The sequence below is a fragment of the Salvelinus fontinalis genome, chromosome 28 (genome assembly GCF_029448725.1).
Source record: "Salvelinus fontinalis isolate EN_2023a chromosome 28, ASM2944872v1, whole genome shotgun sequence".
Lineage (NCBI taxonomy): Eukaryota > Metazoa > Chordata > Actinopteri > Salmoniformes > Salmonidae > Salvelinus > Salvelinus fontinalis.
The window spans coordinates 27,838,238-27,860,556 of NC_074692.1; the positions used below are offsets into that span (position 1 = coordinate 27,838,238).

Genomic DNA, 22,319 nt, shown 5'->3' on the forward strand with positions numbered 1-22,319 from the left:
CCCCTCGCTCAGATATGAAAACGCGTGACGTAGTCACAAACAAGACCTGGTGGAAGCGAAAATAATAAGGGCGCCTATTTCGTCGCTTATACACATCGGTTAATTACAAGTGAAAACTATATCGGTCATGCGTGCATATCATGAATCCTCCCCTTGATATGCCCTTCTGTCGCCCCGTTGTCAATGTGTCATTAATCCTTAGCTAATATATATGTTATTAACGTGACGCTACTTAGTGTGTTCATAAAGAACACATGCTTTTGGGTACTCACCCTTGTTCAGCATTGGGGGAAAATATGGGAGATATTTTATCTATTGCAATGTCAACCGTAACAACCCAAAGTCTTAACAGCTGCGGTAACTATTAATTCTGTTAAATCCGATTCAGTGTCTTTCATCTTCCCGTTGGAAATGCCTGAGTCTCTCTCGGATGTGAACGTCCTCTCGCCGAGATGGTTTCCCTCTTTCTCCATGACCTTGCTTGTTGACAACGATCCATGGGAGAGTCTGCTCGAGTCTTTCCGCTGGTGATGTCGCCTTTCTCCTGGTGGTATACTCCATTGGGAAGCCCCTTGACTTCAGGTCCTCAGCCGCCTCGTCTGCATGCTCGTATGTAACCGGGCCATTTTTCAGAAATACTTGCATTTTTGCCGGGTATGGTGTTTGGAAGCGAATACCCTTCTCTTTAAGTGCTTTCTTAATGGGGGTGTATTCTTTCCTTCTTTTCAGTATCTCTCCCGCGTGGTCATGATCAATGAACACTCGTTGGCCTTGGAAGTTAACAGGTTTTTTCCAGGTAGCATGTAAAACTTTCTCTTTGACTGAGAATTTTAGGAACCGTATTACTATGGATCTTGGTGGGGCGCTGCTGGGGGGTTTTGAGGCCAGAGCTCGGTGTGCTCTCTCGATTCCCAGGTCAGTGTCGTCGTCAAGTATGTCCTTGAATAGACCCTCCACGAAGTTGGGCATAGAGTCTTTGTCTGCTCCCTCTACTACGTTATAAAGTCTAATGTTGTTTCGACGTGAGAAACCTTGGAGTTCTGTCACTTTTGCCTGTAGTGCATGTTGGCTTTTCAGTGACTGTTCAAGTATTTCCTTGACTGCGAAGTTCCGTGTGTCCGTTTCCCCAATGCGCTGTTCTGCGTCTCCCCATTCTTGTAGATATGCTGTGAAGTTCTAATTTGTTTTCTTCCAGTTTCTGGTTAATGTCCTTCTTGAACTCATTTAGTTATTTTCTTACATCTTCTCGAAGTTCCTCTCGTAAGCCTGTGAGCGCCTCGCGCAATTCCTCCTTCATCACCTCACGAAATGAGGATTCTTTTGCTGCTGCTATCTTATTTGCGCTAGCATTAGCCATTTCGGGTTCTTTGACGATTATATCTTCTGCTGTCTTGTTACGGGCTGTTGTTGTAGCTCCACGACCTTTTCCTGTTTACCCCTTTTCCATTTTGCGTAAGTTATTATAATGCTCAGAGTAAATACTTGAATTTGGGGGGGAAATTCCTAAGTTGCGTCACCGGAAGCCCAGTGTCCTGTAATACTTTGTTTGAAATGAGACTTACCCCATAATGATGAAGCAATTTCTGTCCAAAAAATGTATTAAATATCACATTTGCGCAAGTATTCAGACCCTTTACTCAGTACTTTGTTGAAACACCTTTGGCAGCAATTACAGCCTTGAGTTTTTTTGGTATAATGCTACAAGCTTGGCACACCTGTATTTGTGAGTTTACCATTATTCTCTGCAGATCCTCTCAAGTTCTGTCAGGTTGGATGGGGAGTATCGTTTCACAGCTATTTTCAGGCCTCAATAGATGTTAGATCGGGTTCAAGTCCGGCTCTGGCTGGGCAACTCAAGGACATTCAGAGACTTGTCCCAAAACCTCTCATGTGTTGTCTTGGCTGTGTGCTTAGGGTAGTTATCCTGTTAGAAGGTGAACCTTCACCCCAGTCTGAGGTCCTGAGCACTCTGGAGCAGGTTTTCAACAAGGATCTCTCTGTACTTTAAGCTGTTCATCTTTCCCTTGATCCTGACTAGTCTCTCAGTGCCTGCTGCTGAAAAACATCCTCACAATATGATGCTGCCAGAGTTCAGAGTTCAATCTTGGTTTCATCAGACCAGAGAATCTTGTTTCTCATGGTCTGAGTCCTTTAGGTGCCTTTTGGCAAACTGTCATGTGCCTTTTTACTGAGGAGTGGCTTCTGTCTGGCCACTACCAGAAAGGCCTGTTTGGTGGAGTGCTGCAGAGATGGTTGTCCATCTGGAAGGTTCTCCCATCTCCACAGAGGAACTCTGGAGCTCTGTCAGAGTGATCATCGGGTTCTTGGTCACCTCGCTGACCAAGGCCCTTCTACTCCCGTTGCTCAGTTTGTCCAGGCGGCCAGCTCTAGCAAGAGTCTTGGTGGTTCCAAACTTCGTCCGTTTAAGAATGATGGAGGCCACGGTGTCCTTGGGGACGATTTCATCAATGTTAGAATAAGGCTGTAACGTAACAATGTTGAAAAAGTCAAGAGGTCTGAATACGTTACGAGTGCACTGTATGTAATCTAATTATTTTAACTTACTATTTTTTTCACTGCCCAGTGGCACCACAAGTGGTCATTTGATTTGCGAACTCCATCACATGTGCGATTATTGAACTACAGAAATACTGCTAACCAGTTGGTGCATGCACACTGAATTAAAGGGAACTACACAAAAAAAATCGAAGTTTCTTACATTTTTCCCAGACCTCAAAAATGGTCCCCTGATGTGATTCAGGCATTATTCGGAACACAGAAAATCCAAGGAAATCCAAACTTTCTTTTTTTCTGGAGAAACCTGAAAAGAAAATTTAGCAAATCCGAAACCTGAAAAAACAAAACGTAGAAAACGGAATAGTAAAAAAACAGAATTGGATTTTAAAGTGCCTTATCAACTTTTTTTTAGAGTATGTATCCTCCTGCAGCACAGCATTTTGGGGAAAGTTGAGATCAGGTCCAACATTGTTTGGGCCATCCTAGAAAGAGTTTAGAGTAATATATGCCATTTATCCAAAGTGACTTACATTTTGATGTATGGGTGATCCCGGGAATCGTAACCATTATCTCGGTGTTGCAATGCTCTACCAAGATGCATGACAAGGTTATAAATGATTTGTGAAGCCTCCATTTTAATATGATTTATAATGCCTTTATGCCACACTTTATAAAGAACAGGTTCATGTCATTTTTGACATGGTGGGTTATGTCACACAGCTATTCCATTTTATCAACCTTTTATAGAGCGAACGAACAGTTCTAGATGCTTGTTAACACTTTATGTAGCTCTTATGAAGGCATTATGAAGCCTGTTTAAGCTGGACGTTTGTTTGAAGGGGACCAAATCGGTTTCTGTGATTTGAAATGGCCCTATGTTCAAGAGAATGCTGTGTCTCAACCGATGACTGGCACAACACAAACAGCTCAGACAATGTAAACTAGGGTCTACGCTACAACATACAGGAAAATGAGAAACATTTGAATTGAATTATAAAATAGTTTGACAACCTTGTTTGTAGGCTTTCAAATGACATAGATTTGAAATTTGTATCTTAAAGCATCATTGACAAATAATTAATAGAAGTTTGAACATTTTACATTTTGGCCTTACCCAGGCCTCCTTTAAGACACCGTAATGATTAATCTGTAGGAGCTACAAAGCAAAAATTGGTAATATATGAAGCTTTACCTCTTGCTCTGTGATATGAGTAGTATTTTTTTATTAAATAAAAATGTTCTTGCATAAAATATTCAGACATGAATATATATATATATATATCTATATACATTTTTTTAATTTGGCTAGTTTAAAATATATATTGTTGAACATATCTACTCTACGGGCATGTCAAAGTTCCGGTGGGATCTCTGCTAGTTTGAAAGTTATGGCCCATTTTATAGAGAGAAATTGACATGGTAGGCAATGTAACCAATCACATCCCTCCTTTAACTGGTCATTGCACGTCCTTCAAATCGCCAGCAGAGGGCAACCATTTTGAATCGATTTTCACATTCTGTTGCTAATGGTTACATATTGGATCATAACTAAAAGTTGCAGAGATCCCACTCTTGAACTTTGATATTTTGACTTTTAATTGAAATTAAAACACTGCTCATATTACAGAGCAAGTGGTAAAGCTTATATGACACCAATTCTTAAAGGAAGTCTGGTTAAGGCCAAAATCTCACATTTCAATTTCATTTAATTCTTTCAATTATGCTCTATTAACATACAAATGTCAGTACCCTTCTATGTGTTACGCGGGGTGGAGCAGGTGAACCCAAGTGCAGACTCAGACGAGGAGACCGGGATAAGGTAACAAAGGTATTTATTGAAAAGCAGGGGGGAGATGGGGTGCAGGCCAGGGGGAACTTGGTTGGGTAAGGGGAGTAGGGGAAGGGGAAGCAGGTCCGGAGCGGAATCCAAGGAAGCAGTAGAGTGGGGGGTCCAGGGCAGGGAAGCAAGACTGACGAGATGAGGGACTGGTGACACAGGGACCAGAGTCAGAGCGGACGGAACTGTAACGGAGAGAAATGCAGCGTCCGGCTAGGGAAAACGGGCACCACAGGTTAACAAAATCTATGCAGGAACAAACGGCTTGAAATGCAGACTGACTGAGCAGAGGCTACAATCTGGCAGCATGGAAGTGGCAGGGCTGAGTATTTGTAGAAGTCTTGATTATGGAACAGGTTACAGCTGGTGGGGATCTGCTCTGACTCCAGCACACCTGTCTCCACTCACACAATCAGATACACCCACACAGAGGGAGAGAGCACTGGGGGAGTGGTGGCAGGTTAGGGAGACACCGGATGAGAAGTAGAGGGCGTGGCAGGGGCAGATGTAACACTATGGATTACATTTTGTGAAAATACCCCAAATCAAGGTATTTTATTTTGTTCTAGTTTCATGAGCAATCACCCCTAAAGGGCAAGGGTGTCATTTGGGACATAACCGTAACTTCTTATCACTATTACCTCAGATAATACGGGAAATATTAAAAAATATTTGCATAACAGTTACAGAAGATGGGTTGGTATATAGACTTCTGAACCATTGAACTTGACAACAGTAAAAACTGTATGTGAATAACGGTATTGAATCAGTCCAGAGTCTATGACTCAGCTACTCACATCACTTACCGCCTACTTACCGCTTACCGTCCTGACCTACAGAATAATAACTTTCGAACACTGATTGAAACCAGTTTGTCCTTAACATTGATCTCTACTCTCACACTGTGGAGGTGGTGATGACATTCTAATAATAGTGCCCATAGTCTTGTCACAGCATGATTCATCTTTCAGTATGCTAGCACCTTGTCACAGCATGATTTCTTTGTAAAAGAATATAGCCAGTTACCGGGTGTGACCTGCTCGCTTTTTCTTTAAATATAGTTGATGGATGCAAGGAACAGGACATTAGCTAGTAGTGATTTGACTGGTCACTAATACACATGAAGGAGGCTCTCTCTGGCTGTACAGTAACGTACGTAGAAGAGTCTTCAATGGCTCTGGGGGATAGGCTGATTCTGTTTAAGCCAATTAGAAGGAACTTGCCACTGTAGTGGATGCGGTTACGTAAGACCAGATGGCTTGGGCGTACTCATATGCTGTGTGCAGTAGCAGCGCAGTTGATGGATACAGTGAACTGCTGCATGTTGGATGAATACTGTACATTTTACTATTGTGATGCATAATTGCCATGGTAATTTGTGATGTTCAGTCAATGAGCATTATGGGTGATTCTACCGAGTTTCAATATTGGCCTACAAATGTTTAAATGATTTACATTGTGATAAGTTGAGCCACCCTTGTTTCTAGGAAACCATACACAACAGTGGAGGCTTCTCAGAGGAGGAAGGGAAGGACCATCCTACTCAGTGAATTTCAGAAAAATTTAAAGAGGTAATGACCACTCTACTCCACTACCATTATCAACTCTCTCTTGACATTAACTGAAGCCGCGTCTCATATTGCCCGCATATCCACTGGCATATTGAATGTTTCCTCTCCAACCATTGAATAATCTAACAAAGTAGCCACCCAGTGAGTAGACCTGTACATTTTCTCATTACTGTATGTAGAGTCAATCACATTATTACACATCACTGATTTTACTCCTTGGACAAACAAATGTTTCGATATTTTGTCTGTGTAGTGTATTTTGTTATTGTTTTTGGTCTCCCCAGTCAAATCCTGTCCTGCCCTCAGTGGAAGAGTTGAGCTCTGCTCCAACACCATCCATCCATCCATGATGAGCCTGTCCTGCACTGAAGCCTATGACCACCTCAACCCCTGGCCTGCACTGAAGTCAAGTCTCTGAACACCTCAACTCATGCCTCATACCCTCATTTAATCACTGCTGTGATCCTTTCCCAACACTGTGTAAGTAACCCTCTCATTCCAATTCCCCACAATATACATGTCTTTATTAAATGCTTTAGATTAAAATAATTTGTTTTTGACAATTATTGAAACACTTTGTCTCTGTGCGGTTGGCGCCTATACCATGGGTCTCCCATCCTGCAATTTTTTTTAATCAATAACTGCCAGGGTACGATTAAGCAACAAGGCCCGAGGAGGTGTGGTGTGTTGGCCATAGAGGGCGACCGATTATGATTTTTCAACGCAGATACTGAGTATTGGAGGACCAAAAATTATTGTTTTTTATATATACTGTATATATGTGTGTATGTGTGTGTACTAATGACAATTACAACAACACTGAATGAACACTTATTTTAACTTAATACACTGCTCAAAAAAATAAAGGGAACACTTAAACAACACAATAACTCCAAGTCAATCACACTTCTGTGAAATCAAACTGTCCACTTAGGAAGCAACACTGATTGACAATAAATTTCAAATGCTGTTGTGCAAATGAAATAGACAAAAGGTGGAAATTATAGGCAATTAGCAAGACACCCCCAATAAAGGAGTGATTCTGCATAGGAACTGAGAAGTTGTCACGATCGTGTGGGGGAGAGACGGACCAAAACGCAGCATGTGGAAAATAAGCTATCTTCTTTTATTTTCCTACGAAGATGAACATGAAACGAAATACTTTAACAAACTAACAAAATAACAAAACTGACGAACGTGAAGCTAAGAATGAACTAGTGCATACATGCAACATAGAACATCGACATAGACACAGCGACAATCACCCACAAACAAACAGTGAGAAACAACCTCCCTATGTATGTCTCTCAATCAGAGGAAAACGAAAACACCTGTCTCTGATTGAGAGCCATATAAGGTCAATTAACCCTTTAACACAATATAGAAACACAACACATAGAAATGCCCACCCAGCTCACGCCCTGACCAATAAACACATACAAAACAAGAGAAAACAGGTCAGGAACGTGACATAACCCCCCCCTTAAGGTGCGAACGCCGGGCGCACCAGCACAAAGTCTAGGGGAGGGTCTGGGTGGGCATCTGACCACGGTGGTGGCTCAGGCTCCGGACGCTGTCCCCACACCACCATAGTCACTCCCCGCTTCTGTATCCCCCTCCCAATGACCACCCTCCAACTAAACCCACCTAAATGAAGGGGCAGCACCGGGATAAGGGGCAGCACCGGGATAAGGGCCAGCACCGGGATAAGGGGCAACACCAGGATAAGGGGCAACACCGGGATAAGGGGCGGCAGCTCCTGGCTGAGGGACTCTGGCAGGTCCTGGCTGGACGGACTCTGGCAGGTCCTGGCTGGACGGACTCTGGCAGGTCCTGGCTGGACGGACTCTGGCAGGTCCTGGCTGGACGGACTCTGGCAGGTCCTGGCTGGACGGACTCTGGCAGGTCCTGGCTGGACGGACTCTGGCAGGTCCTGGCTGGACGGACTCTGGCAGGTCCTGGCTGGACGGACTCTGGCAGGTCCTGGCTGGACGGACTCTGGCAGGTCCTGGCTGGACGGACTCTGGCAGGTCCTGGCTGGACGGACTCTGGCAGGTCCTGGATGGACGGACTCTGGCAGGTCCTGGATGGACGGACTCTGGCAGGTCCTGGCTGGACGGCTCTGGCTGGTCCTGGCTGGACGGCTCTGGCTGGACGAGCAGCTCTGTAGGGAGGAGACGGAGAGACAGCCTGGTGCGTGGTATAGGCACTGGCTGCGCTGGAGAGGAGGAAAGCTCTGACAGCGCTGGACAGGTGGGAGCAGCTGGAGAGGGAACCCGGAGAGACAGCCTGGTACGGGGGGCTGCCACCGGAGGACTGGTACATGGAGGTGGCACCGGGTATACCGGACCGTGAAGGAGGACACGTGCTCTTGAGCACCGAGCCTGCCCAACCTTACCAGGTTGAATGGTGCCCGTAGCCCTGCCAGTGCGGCGAGGTGGAATAGCCCGCACTGGGCTATGCTGGCGAACCGGGGACACCAATCGTAAGGCTGGTGCCATGTATGCCGGCCCGAGGAGACGCACTGGTGGGCAGATGCGTTGGGCCGGCTTCATGACATCCGGCTCGATACCCAACTTAGCCCTACCAGTGCGGCGAGGTGGAATAGCCCGCACTGGGCTAAGCACGCGTACTGGGGACACCGTGCGCTTTACCGCATAACACGGTGTCTAACCAGTACAACGCCCTCTCACTCCACGGTAAGCACGGGGAGTTGGCTCAGGTATCCTACCCAGCTTTGCCACACTCCTCGAAAACACCTGTCTCTGATTGAGAGCCATATAAGGTCAATTAACCCTTTAACCCAACATAGAAACACAACACATAGAAATGCCCACCCAGCTCACGCCCTGACCAATAAACATATACAAAACAAGAGAAAACAGGTCAGGAACGTGACAGAAGTGGTCTGTGGTCACCACCTACAGAACCACTCCTTTATTGGGGGTGTCTTGCTAATTGCCTATAATTTCCACCTTTTGTCTATTCCATTTGCACAACAGCATGTGAAATTTATTGTCAATCAGTGTTGCTTCCTAAGTGGACAGTTTGATTTCACAGAAGTGTGATTGACCTGGAGTTACATTGTGTTGTTTAAGTGTTCCCTTTATTTTTTTGAGCAGTGTATAATACATAAATAAAATCAATTTAGTCTCAAATAAATAATGAAACATGTTCAATTTGGTTTAAATAATGCAAAAGCACAGTGTTGGAGAAGAAAGTTAAAGTATAATATGTGCCATGTAAAAAAGCTAACATTTAAGTTCCTTGCTCAGAACATGAGAACATATTGAAAGTTGGTGGTTCCTTTTAACATGAGTCTTCAATATTCCCAGTTAAGAAGTTTTATGTTGTAGTTATTGTAGGAATTATAGGACTATTTTTCTCTATACCATGTCTATTTCATATACCTTTGACTATTGGATGTTCTTATAGGCACTATAGTATTGCCAGCCTAATCTCGGGAGTTGGTAGGCTTGAAGTCATAAACAGCACTGTCCTTCAAGCATTGCGAAGAGCTGCTGGCAAACGCAGGAAAGTGCTGTTTGAATGAATGCTTACGAGCCTGCTGCTGCCTACCACCGCTCAGTCAGACTGCTCTATCAAATCATAGACTTAATCATAATATAATAAACACACAGAAATATGAGCCTTAGGTCATTAATATGGTCAAATCCGGAAACTATCATTCCGAAAACAAAAAGTTTATTCTTTAAGTGAAATACGGAACCGTTCCATATTTTATCGAACGGGTGGCATCCCTGAGTCTAAAAATTGCTGTTACATTGCACAACCTTCACTGTTATGTTATAATTATGTACAATTCTTGCAAATTAATTACGATCTTTATTAGGAAGAAATGGTCTTCATACAGTTCGCAACGAGCCAGGCGGCCCAAACTGCTGCATATACCCTGACTCTGCTTGCACAGAAGGCAGGAGAAGTGACACAATTTCCATAGTTAATATTGCCTGCTAACATGAATTTATTTTAACTAAATATGCAGGTTTAAATAAATATACTTGTGTATTGATTTTAAGAAAGGCATTGATGTTTATAGTTAGGTACATTGGTGCAACAACAGTGCTTTTTCTGTAGTTAACTAGTGATTATGTTAAGATTCATTGTTTTTTATAAGAAAAATGTAATGCTAGCTAGCAACTTACCTTGGCCCCTTGCTGCACTCGCGTAACAGGTGGTCAGCCTGCCACGCAAGTCTCCTCGTGGAGTGCAATGTAATCGGCCATAATCGGCATCCAAAAATGGTATTTACCAATTGTTATGAAAACTTGAAATCGGCCCTAATTACATTTACATTTAAGTCATTTAGCAGACGCTCTTATCCAGAGCGACTTACAAGTACATACATTCATACTTTTTTTTTTGTACTAATCGGCCATGTCGATTAATCGGTCATGCTCTAATTGGTCAATATACCATGTCTACGGGCTGTTCTTAGGCATGACGCGAAGCGCCTGGTACCACAAAATTTCCCAAAATAAATTCCGGCACCGAGCAAATTTCAGATCTGCTGAGCTCAAACTTCAAAGTTCCCAACATTTGGTGCAACTTCCGGCGCATGTTTAATGTGAACACTGAGGCTGTACCCGCTTTACAGTTTTAAGTGGCTAAATACTGTAGGCTACTGTGGCTATTTGATCATAATGTAGGCCTACCAGAGTGGCCTATTATACAAAACAATGGAGAAAATGCATCACATAAACATTTCACATGGAAATAGCTGTTCTATCATTCAGCCTACGGTAGTAGCCAATGTGTAGTGTTCAATGTAGGCCTACATTCCATGAGACTATTGAAAAAAAACATGCAGGGCTTGACATTAACCTGTTTATCCACTTGTCCTTCAGACAAAAATGCATTGTTATTCCCAAACCATTATTACAGAGAATCAGACAAATTATGCCACCCTCTGCCTATGGCTACTTAGCTTATTCAAGCCTAGTTTCAAAATACAACACTGCCTCTTTAAGACATAAAAAACAGCTCTTTACTTGACTCGCTGTAATGGAAATTTGTATGTTTGTGCTTATAACTAATTTATGTGTTCTATTCATGTGCTGTTCTATAAACCAATTTCTCGAGTGTCCCTGTGTAAGAATTTTTGGCTAGAAATCTTCACGTTTTGTGCTCTTGTTGGAAGCAATCACTCCCACATTTCTGACTACAAATTAGCTATAGCTGGGCTAATAACTCACTAACTAGCAAAAAACGGATGCTGGCACTAAGACCACACTCAACGAGCTGTATAAGGCCATAAGCAAACAAGAAAATGCTCATCTAGAAGCGGTGCTCCTAGTGGCCGGGGACTTTAATGCAGGCAAATTTAAATCCGTTTTACCTCATTTCTACCAGCATATCACATGTGCAACCAGAGGGAAAAAAACTCTGGACCACCTTTACTTCAAACACAGAGACACGTACAAAGCTCTCCCTCGCCCTTCATTTGGCAAATCTCACCACAATTCTATACTCCTGATTCCTGTTTATAAGCTAAATTTAAAGCAGGAAGTACCAGTGACTCGCTCAATACGGAAGTGGTCAGATGACGCGGATGCTACGCTACAGGACTGTTTTTCTAGCACAGACTGGAATATGTTCCTGGGATTCATCCAATGGCATTGAGCAGTATACCACCTCAGTCACCGACTTCATCAATAAGTGGATCAACGATGTCGTCCCCACAGTGACCCTACGGACATATTCCAAGCAGAAGCCATGGATTACAGGCAACATCTGCACCGAGCTAAAGGCTAGAGCTGCTGCTTTCAAGGAGTGGGACACTAATCCGGACGCTTATAAGAAATCCTGCTATGCCCTCAGACGAACCATGAAACAGGCAAAGCGTCAATACAAGACTAAGACTGAATCCTACTACACTGGCTCTGGTGCTCGTCGGATGTGGCAGGGCTTGCAAACAATTAGACTACAAAGGAAAACCCAGCCGCGAGCTGCCCAGTGACACGAGCCTACCAGACGGGATGAATGCCTTTTTATGCTCGTTTCCAGACAAGCGACACTGAAGCATGAGAGCACCAGCTGTTCCGGATGACTGTGTGATCCGGCTCTCCGTAGCCGATGTGAGCAAGACCTTTAAACAGGTCAACATTCACAAGGCTGCGGGGCCAGACGGATTACCAGGATGTGTACTCAGAGCATGCGCAGACCAACTGGCAAATGTCTTCACTGACAGTTTCAACCTTTCCCTGACTGAGTCTGTAATACCTACAGTACTAGTCAAAAGACTGGACACACCTACTCGACCAAGGGTTTTTCTTTATTTTTTACAATTTTCTACATTGCAGAATAATAGTGAAGACATCAAAACTATGAAATAACACATGGAATCATGTAGTAACCAAAAAAGTGTTGAACAAATCTAAATAGATTTTAGATTTTAGATTCTTCAAAGTAGCAATCCTTTGCCTTGATAACTTTCCACACTTTGTATTCTCTCAACCAGCTTCATCTGGAATGCTTTTCCAATAGTCTTGGAGTTCCCACATATGCTGAGCACTTGTTGCCTGATTTTCCTTCACTCTGTAGTCCAAAGGGTGGATACTTTGAAGAATCTCAACTATAAAATGTATTTTGATTTGTTTTAACACTTATTTGGTTACTAAACTATTCCATATATGTTATTTCATTGTTTGGATGTCTTCACTTTTATTCTGCAATGTAAATATTATGTGTGTCCAACCTTTTGACCGGTACTGTACATGTTTCAAGCAGACCACCATAGTCCCTGTGCCCAAGAAAGTGAAGGTAACCTGCCTAGCACTCACGTTGATAGCCATAAAGTGCTTTGAAAGGCTGGTCATGGCTCACATCAACACTATCATCCCGGAAACCGTAAACCCACTCCAATTCGCGTACCACCACAACAGATCCACAGATCGCACTCCACACTGCTCTTTCCCACCTGGACAAAATGAACACCTATGTGAGAATGCTGTTCATTAACTACAGCTCAGCGTTCAACACCATAGTGCTGACAAAGCTCATCGCTAAGTTAAGGACCCTGGGACTAAACACCTCCCTCTGCAACTGGCTCCTGGACTTACTGATGGGCCACCCCCAGGTGGTAGTCAACAACACATCTGCCACAATGATCCTCAATGCGGAGGCCCCTCAGGGGTGCGTGCTTAGTCCCCTCTACTCCCTGTTTACCCACAACTGTGTGGCCAAGCACGACTCCAACACCATTATTAAGTTTGCTGACGACACAATGGTGGTAGGCTTGATCACGGACAACGATGAGACAGCCTATAGGGAGGAGGTCAGAGACCTGGCAATGTGGTGCCAGGACAACAACCTCTCACTCAACGTGAGCAAGACAAAGGAGCTGATGGTGGACTACAAGAAAAGGAGGGCAAACATGCCTCCATTCACATCGGCAGGGCTGTAGTGCAGCAGGTCGATAGTTTGTCCACATCACCAACAAACTATCATGGTCCAAACACACCAAGAAAGTTGTGAAGAGTGCACGACAAGGGACTGTAAAGATTTGGCATTGGTCTCCAGATCCTCAAAGTTCTACAGCTGCACCATCGGGAGCATCCTGACCGGCTGCATCACTGCCTGGTATGACATCTGACCGTAAGGTGCTACAAAGGGTAGTGCGTACAGTCCAGTACATCACTGGGGTCAAGCTTCCTGCCATCCAGAAGGCCCAAAACATTGTCTAAGACTCCAGTTACGCAAGTCATAGACTGCTCTCTCTGGCCACCCGAACTCTTTGCATTGACAACCCCCCGCACATTATTATCTGTACATAGTCACTTTACCCCTACCTACATGTACGAATGACCTCGACTAACCTGCATCCCCGCACATTGACTCAGTACTGACCCCCTGTGTATATAGCCTCATTGTTATTTTATTGTGATTTTTTTTTTTACTTTAGTGTGTTTATTAAATATTTTCTTAACCAGCAATGCAGTTATAAGAAAATAGAGTTAAGGGATTGTAAGCATTTCACTGTAAGGTTTACACCCGTTGTATTTGGCGCATGTGACAAATAAAATGTGATTTTATTTGAGAATATGAACAAATGTGCACATGTGGCTACATGCAGCTTTCGCTTTCATCTAAACAAACAAGCGCATAGTAATTGCAACCGCTCATGCTGTTAAACAGTCCAGTTAAAAGTTAATGGCACAAATCCATATATGGCTATGGTCTATTTGCATATAGGCCTACTGCAGCTCTGATTGGTTATGGCGCACTGGTCTGTGTAGAGTACGGACCTGAGTTGTGCCTGTCAATGCAATTGAATCCTACTTCGATGCGTTCTTGCATAGGTAGTTTTGCATAGTAGTTCATTTAGTTTCGTTATATTGCTTCTAAAGTGGCTAATATTGCGGTGATTCAATCACAATTTCTACAGTAAAGCGAAATGTTGATAGTGTTAACTAATGGTGAAAACTCTAAAGTTGAGTGAAGTTCAATCTCGAGCATCTCTGCACGGGCTGATGGGCGCAGCTAAGAGGGAACATTGCTTATTGCTATTATAAACCGCTTACCAACATAAATATAACAGTCAACAAGTAGTTTTAAGTCATACCCAAGATATAATGTCTGATATACACACGGCTAGAATGCTGTTTCAGCCAATCCCCATCCAGGACCAAAACTATCCGGTTTATAATTAAGCAATAAGGGGTGGGGTCTATGGCAAAATACCCCGGCGAAGAGCTGTTAGACGCGATGCAATGGAGTGCCTGGATTCAGCCCTTAGCTGTGGTATATTGGCAATATACCATAACCCTGGGAGGTGCCTTATTGCTATTATAAACTGGTTAACAACGTAATTAGATCATAAAAAAATACATGTTTTGTCTTATCCGTGGTATACGGTCTGCTATACCACGACTTTCAGACAATCAGCATTCAGTGCTCGAACCACCCAGTTTATAATATTGCAATATAACACTCACATCGAACCACACCCCCAAGCCGCAAATCTTGTTTTTCTTAATAAGCAGCCAACCAACAAAAGTGGTGAGTTCAGCTGTTCTTTAATTTGACAAACTCTTGCAGGGTGACGCCAGGTGCCAAATTAATCCGCAATCATCTTAAGTAATAATAACCCATGTAATAATGAAATACATTTCTGAAATATACCCCTGATCATTCAGTTACATACATTTCGAAGATTATTTTATTGTGCTACAGTACAGATTACCTTTTTTAATTGTCAGATCTGACTGTATTTCATATTTGGGAGCTGCACAAATTACACTTTTGTATTGATTAACCATTCTGAATGATACACAGGAAAAAACAGAGACCTGGCTAAATACCATGGAAATATCAATGATGCCTTGACAGCAAAGCAAATTCAGCCAGCCCTTTCAAACTTAACGTAAAGCATTTGAAAGCAGCAAACAGCAAACCAAAACTGTCAATTTATGGATTGAGGACACAATAGAGGCACTGAAGGGATGCTTTCTGTGCACATAACTTCAGAACTCTTCAGAAGATAATAAAGCACAAAGATTAACACAGGCTATGTCCATCTTTTGGTGATGACCAAATATGATATGACTGTTAAAGAATAACTGTTTCTGTGATGACTTTGTGATTGGGTATACTTTGTTTTACGAACTGTAAACGAGTGTGAACAGGTCAGAGATTGAGAGGTTAGTGCAGTTGACCTTTTCTATACTTATTCTACTGTCAAAACAACAGACTAGAGGAAATCAGTTTCGACTAGCCTGAGGCATTCCATAATGACATCAGAGAAAGTCATAGCCTACAGGTATTTGAGTGTAAACATCCATCTATGCTGTATACAGCACATTCCAGAGTTTAGCAACTGTATTTTTTTATGAAACACAGAATTTTTTGGAGTTCACTACTTGCACAGCATATTATCTAGGTGAACCACAATCATCATATGCTTTAGAATTACACAACTGTATTTTTTTAATACTGTAGGGTCTTTGGAGTTGACTAGATACATACAGCATATCCTCCAGGTCAACACACAGTAGGCGCCACAGTTCAACTACAACAACAAATATACATTGGGTATCATAAGTATTGGATTTCTTAATATTTTATTGTTACAAAGTGGGATTAAAATGGATTTAATTGTCCTTTTCTGTCAATAATCTACAGGAAGAACACTTCTAACGTATTCGAGATTAATGACAAAACACTAATATACCTTGATTAGATAAGTATTCACCCCCCTGAGTCAATACATGATAGAAACACATTTGGCATTTATTACAGCTGTGACTTTTCTACTATAAATCTGTAAGAGCTTTGCAAACCTGAATTGTGCAATATTTGGACATTATTCTTTTAAAAAGGTGTTGGGGATCATGGCTAGACAACAATTTCCAAGTATTGCCATAGATTTTCAAGCAGATTTAAGTCAAAACTGTAACTTGGCCATTCAGGAACATTCACTGTCTTCTTGGTAAGCAATTCCAATGTATGTTTGGGCTTGTGTTGTAGGTTATCTTGCTGAATGGTGAATTCCTCTCCTAGTGTCTGGTGTAAAGCAGACTGAAAGGTTTTCCTCTATGATTTTGCCTGTGCTTAGCTCCACCTCATTTATTTTTATCCTGAAAAACACCCCAGTCTTTGGTGATGTCACACATACCTATACCATGATGCAGCCACAGTCATGCTTGAAAATAAGGAGGCAGCTACTCAGTCATGTGTTGTGTTGAATTTGCCCCGAATACAAGGCTTTGCCAGAAAGTGTATTAATTTGCCTTTTTTTTCAGTATTACGTTAGTGCCTTGTTGCATACAGGATGTATGTTTTGGAATATTTCTATTCTGTATATTTGTATGAATGATGGCTATCTTTTTGATGTTTCTGGGTGGTTTATTGCATTATCCATAGCATAAGCATTAGCTTGACCATGCTTAAAGAGATATTCAATGTCTTAATGTGCTATTGTTACCCATTTACCAATCACTACCCTTCTTTGAGGCTTTTGGAAAGCTCCCTGGTCTTTTGAAGTTGAATCTGTGCTTGAAATTCATTATTTGACTGAGGGACCTTACATATGTTATATGCATGGGGGTCAGAGGAATATATTGTCAACCCCTATTATTTCATGTAACTTTTTATGTGATTTGTTAAGCCAAATGTTACTCCTGAACTAATTTAGCCTAACCTAAACAAAGGTGGTGAATACTTATGCAACAACTATATTTAAGTTATTTAATTTCAATTCATTTGTAAAAATGTGTAGAATTTTTTTTTCACTTTGACATTATGGAGTTTTGTTTAGATCAATGACCAGTAAATCTATTTCAATCTCAATTTGTAATACAACAAACAATTTTAAAGATCCAAGGGGTGTGAATACTTATTATATATGGGCCTTATAAGACCCAGGGTCTTTGGAGTAGAACTCATTCTCCAGGAGTACAGTACATTCCAGAGGTCAGCAGCAAATCAACAACTGTATGAGAGGTATATTACAGTAGGGTCTTTAAGTTGATAAGAAAACATTGCTTCTCTCTGTTGTAGACAGCCCTCTGATACAAACTGCTGTGAAACCCAGCCTCTCCACCTGTCAGCTATTTATCAGTCCCTATCTCGGCAACAATACAATTTGTATTTCATTCTGAATACCAGCTGCTTCCTTCAGTTGGGCATTATACTGCAGGCTCTTAGTGTGATTCAGGTTAAAGGGATGTAAGAAGCATACTGTGTAGGCACAGATTGACAGTGTACAGTTGAAGTCGGAAGTTTACATACACCTTAGCCAAATACATTTAAACTCAGTTTTTGACATTGCATCCTAGTAAAAATTCCCTGTCTTAGGTCAGTTAGGATCACCATTTTATTTTAAGAATGTGAAATGCCAGAAAAATAGAGAATTATTTAGGCTTTTATTTCTTTCATCCCATTCCCAGTTAGTCAGAAGTTTACATACACTCAAATGGTATTTGTTAGCATTACCTTTTAAATTGTTTAACTTGGGTCAAACGTTACGGGGAGCCTTCCACAAGCTTTCCCACAATAAGTTGTGAATTTTTGCCCATTCCTCCTGACAGAACTGGTGTAACTGAGTCAGGTTTGTAGGCCTACTTGCTCGCACACGCTTTTTCAGGTCTGCCCACACATTTTCTCTAGGTTTGAGGTCAGGGCTTTGTGATGGCCACTCCAATACCTTGACTTTGTTGTCCTTAATCCATTTGCCACAACTTTGGAAGTATGCTGGGGTCATTGTCCATTTGGAAGACCCATTTGTGTCCAAGCTTTAACTTCCTGACTGATGTCTTGAGATGTTGCTTCAATATATCCACATAATTTTCCTACCTCATGATGCCATCTATTTTGTGAAGAACACCAGTCCCTCCTGCTGCAAAGCACCCCCCCCACCACAACATGATGCTGCCACCCCCGTGCTTCACGGTTTGGATGGTGTTCTTCGGCTTGCAAGCATACCCCTTTTTCCTCTAAACATAACGATGGTCATTATGGCCACACAGTTCTGTTTTTGTTTCACCAGACCAGAGGACGTTTTTCCAAAAAGTACGATCTTTGTCCCCATGTGCAGTTGCAACACATAGTCTGGCTTTTTTATGGCTGAGCGGCCCTTCAGGTTATGTTGATATAGGACTCGTTTTACTGTGGATATAGATACTTTTGTACCTGTTTCCTCCAGCATCTTCACAAGGTTCTTTGCTGCTGTTCTGGAATTGATTTGCACTTTTTGCACAAGTACGTTCATCTCTAAGAGACAGAACGCATCTCCTTCCTGAGCGGTATGATGGCTGCGTGGTCCCATGGTGTTTATACTTGCGTACTATTGTTCGTACAGATGAACGTTGTACCTTCAGGCGTTTGGAAATTGCTCCCAAGGGTGAACCAGACTTGTGGAGGTCAACACTTTTTTTCCTTAGGTCTTGGCTGATTTCTTTTGATTTTCCCATGATGTCAAGCAAAGAGGCACTGAGTTTGAAGGTAGGCCTTGAAATACATCCACAGGTACACCTCCAATTGACTTAAATTATGTCAATTAGCCAATCAGAAGCTCCTAAAGCCATGACATCATTTTCTGGAATTTTCCACGCTCTTTAAAGGCACAGTCAACTTAGTGTATGTAAACTTCTGCCCCACTGGAATTGTGATACACTGAATTATAAGTGAAATCTGTCTGCAAACAATTGTTTGAAAAATTACTTGTGTCATGTACATAGTTTGTTAACGAGAAATTTGTGGAGTGGTTGAAAAACAAGTTTTAATGCTCCAACCTAAGTGTATGTATATTTCCGACTTCAACTGTATATGACTAAGTGATGCCCCTCCCTACCTTCAGTCTATTGTCTTCTTGAACGAACACTCACATTTGTCTTTTCTTACTAGCACTGACTTTGCTGATAATGTTGCTACTTACTGAGGAACATGTTTTGCTTACTATGGCTGTGATATGCGGTTTTCTCACCAAACTATCTTAAGATGGATGCACTAACTGTAAGTCCCTCTGGATAAGGTCGTCTGGGTAGTTTCACCAATTAGGTGCCTCTTGAGTAGTGTAACTTGATGAATATTGTTTTCATTTATTTCACCTAATTGTAATATTCTTTCATAAAGAGCACGTTTTTAATATTAAGTTGAACAAGTTTTCTTGTCTCAAAATTACTAGTGCATATTAAGTGTATGGGGGAGGGGAATGATGAGGGTATCTTTACATTTTTATACTGTAGTATTTACAATGATTAAAAAAGTAGTGATTTGTTGTATTAGGGTTTTTGCTGACATTTTTTTATACAGTGTTTTGTTTTCAGATAATACCGTAGTATTTACTGGTCAATTCTACCGTATACTACAACATTCTATAGTAAGTACTACACATGATCGAGGGATATTAGTGTGTAGTATTTTATTTTACAGTATACTACAGTTGACTATAACGTTCTATACTTTAGTATTCTTTAGTAAACTGTAGTATTTTTTTCATGTAGGTTGACCAAGGAATCATACAAATGTTGTATGTATGGGGGACAGAGGAAGGGGTAGTCATTAAAAAATAGTCAACCCCTATTATTTGACACGGTGAGTCCAAATTATGTAATTTGTTAAGCCACATTTTACTCCTGAACTAATTTTGGCTTGCCTAAACAATTTTTTATTAAATGTTTTATTTAACTTTTTTTTACCTAGGCAAGTCAATTAAGAACAAATTCTTATTTACAATGCCGGCCTACCTGGGTACAGTGGGTTAACTACCTTGTTCAGGGGCAGAACGACAGATTTTTACTTTGTTAGCTCGGGGATTCGATTCAGCAACCTTTCGGTTACTGGCCCAACGCTCTAACCACTAGGCTACCTGCCGCCTCACAAAGGGGATGAATCCTTTTTTGTTTTATTTATTTTTATTTTTAATGAATTTGTAAAAATATGTAAGAATTTTATTTTCACTTTGACAATGTGGAGTGTTTTGTGTAAGTCAATGACAAAAAAATCCCTATTAAATCTCTTTAAATTAGGGATGCACGATATATCGGTGAACATATCAGAATCGGCCGATATTAGCTAAAAATGCCAACATCGGTATCAGCCGATGTCTAGTTTAACGCAGATGTCAAAAATGAATGTCAAAGCTACTGTGCATACCTATATAAAGTAAAATTTTGCACTACACGTGCAACACAGCATTCCTAACCGAGCCCACACAATGTCTGCTGTGTGGCTCGAGCAGTCAGAGCAGTCATTTGAAAGAGTCAGAAAATTTCAGCGAGACAACTCAAAGGCGAAATCCATTAAAGATAATGGAATGCATTGCCCTTGACAATCAGCTGTTCTCCATCGTGGGTGATGTTGGCTTTCGCTGACTGGTCGAGCACTGGTACACACTACCAAGTGCGCTATTTTTCAGATGTTGCACTACCGGAGTTACACAGTAATAGCGTCACTGCTGTTAGCTTCATGACATGCATACTATGGAACGTCGTTTGGGTCTTTGCGTGTCAAAAAATATACAGTAGCACTGTCAAAGCCGTACAAAAAAGTCTGCAAACACCGACCACGAAACATGTGTTTACAATACCGCGTTGGTAATAAAGCATAATTTGTTCTACCGCAACTTCTGGGGTAGCTAGCTTTAGCTTGGTACCTAGCTAGCACCAATACAACCAGTCTGAAAACAATGACCAGTAGAAACTGCAGTCATTTTCATTATTCTCAGCAATGATTTAGGAGTCCTTGTGAGTAAGTATTAGTTAGGTTGCCACTTGTTGTTCGCCTATTGAAATTGAGCTTCAGTTCATGAAAATAAGTAGCTAGCCAGCTACTTGACCCTGTTGCCCAAAGCTAACGTTATAATCAGCCAGCTAGCTTCGTCTGGCTAGTGAGGCTCGACCGGACTGGGTTATGTGTTGTGAAGCTAGCCACAATAAGGATTAGGCACAATTGCGGAATTTGCGGTTTGCCTTCAAAATAAAACTGTCATTGCCAGTGATGCAAATGAATACAAATAGTATAACTATGCCATACTCTTATTTTGAAGGCTAACCGCAATGTCCACTATTGTGGCTAATCCTTATTGTGGCTAGCTTCACATAGATGGCTCCGAGCACCATTAATCAAATAAGAACTGTCTTATAAATTAGGTTTATTTTAGATGATGACACCTTTCTATATAGTTAGCTAGCTAACTATAGCTACTGAAACAGATTGTCATTTTGCTATGTTTTTGGGGAAGAACTTTGTTTCTTTAAAAATGTATTTAACTAGGCAAGTCAGTTTTAAGAACAAATTCTTATTTACAATGACGGCCTAGGAACAGTGGGTTAACTGCCTTGATCAGGGGCAGAATGACAGATTTTTACCTTGTCAGCTCGGGGATTCGATCTAGCAACCTTTCAGTTACTGGCCCAACGCTTTAACCACTAGGCTACCTGCCGCTACTGTTTGCAGCCATGAGCTAGCTAGCTTTTTTTTTATGACCAGCACTGTAGGTGCGCTAAACAACTTTACCAGCATCATTGCATACGTATCAATGAATCGTTTTGACATATGAAATAGGAGTGCTAGTGTAAACAATGTTTAATAACTATGTAAAAAATTTATGAATGCGTTAAATTATATGACGTGCAGTCATATTCAGGTCCTGATAGGTCAACAAGCTTATTTGACATGTAAAATAGTGTATATTTTTTGACATGCAAAGACCCAAACGGCGTTCCATAGAAATCCTGGTTGAGGATGAAATGACTGAACAAATGAATAACAACACAGCACAGCAGGTAAGTGAAATAAATGGGTTTTGATTATGTTTTACTGGTAATGGGGACATACGTAAATGGCAACAAAATACGTTTTTGGTCAGTGTGTGTGTGTGAGACCTTAATTTAACTAGACAAGTCAGTTAAGAACCAATTCTTATTTACAGT

General features: G+C 41.6%; 1 protein-coding gene across 1 annotated transcript in view; it reads left to right on the top strand.

The window, feature by feature from the left end:
• Positions 1-22,319, top strand: part of LOC129826535 (neuropeptide FF receptor 1-like) — a 95,791-nt gene that overhangs the window by 19,252 nt on the left and 54,220 nt on the right. The window contains exons 2-3 of the mRNA XM_055887389.1: positions 5,842-5,925; positions 6,210-6,405. The gene's annotated coding sequence lies outside the window, so the exon portion shown is untranslated. The remainder of the gene's footprint in view (positions 1-5,841; positions 5,926-6,209; positions 6,406-22,319) is intronic.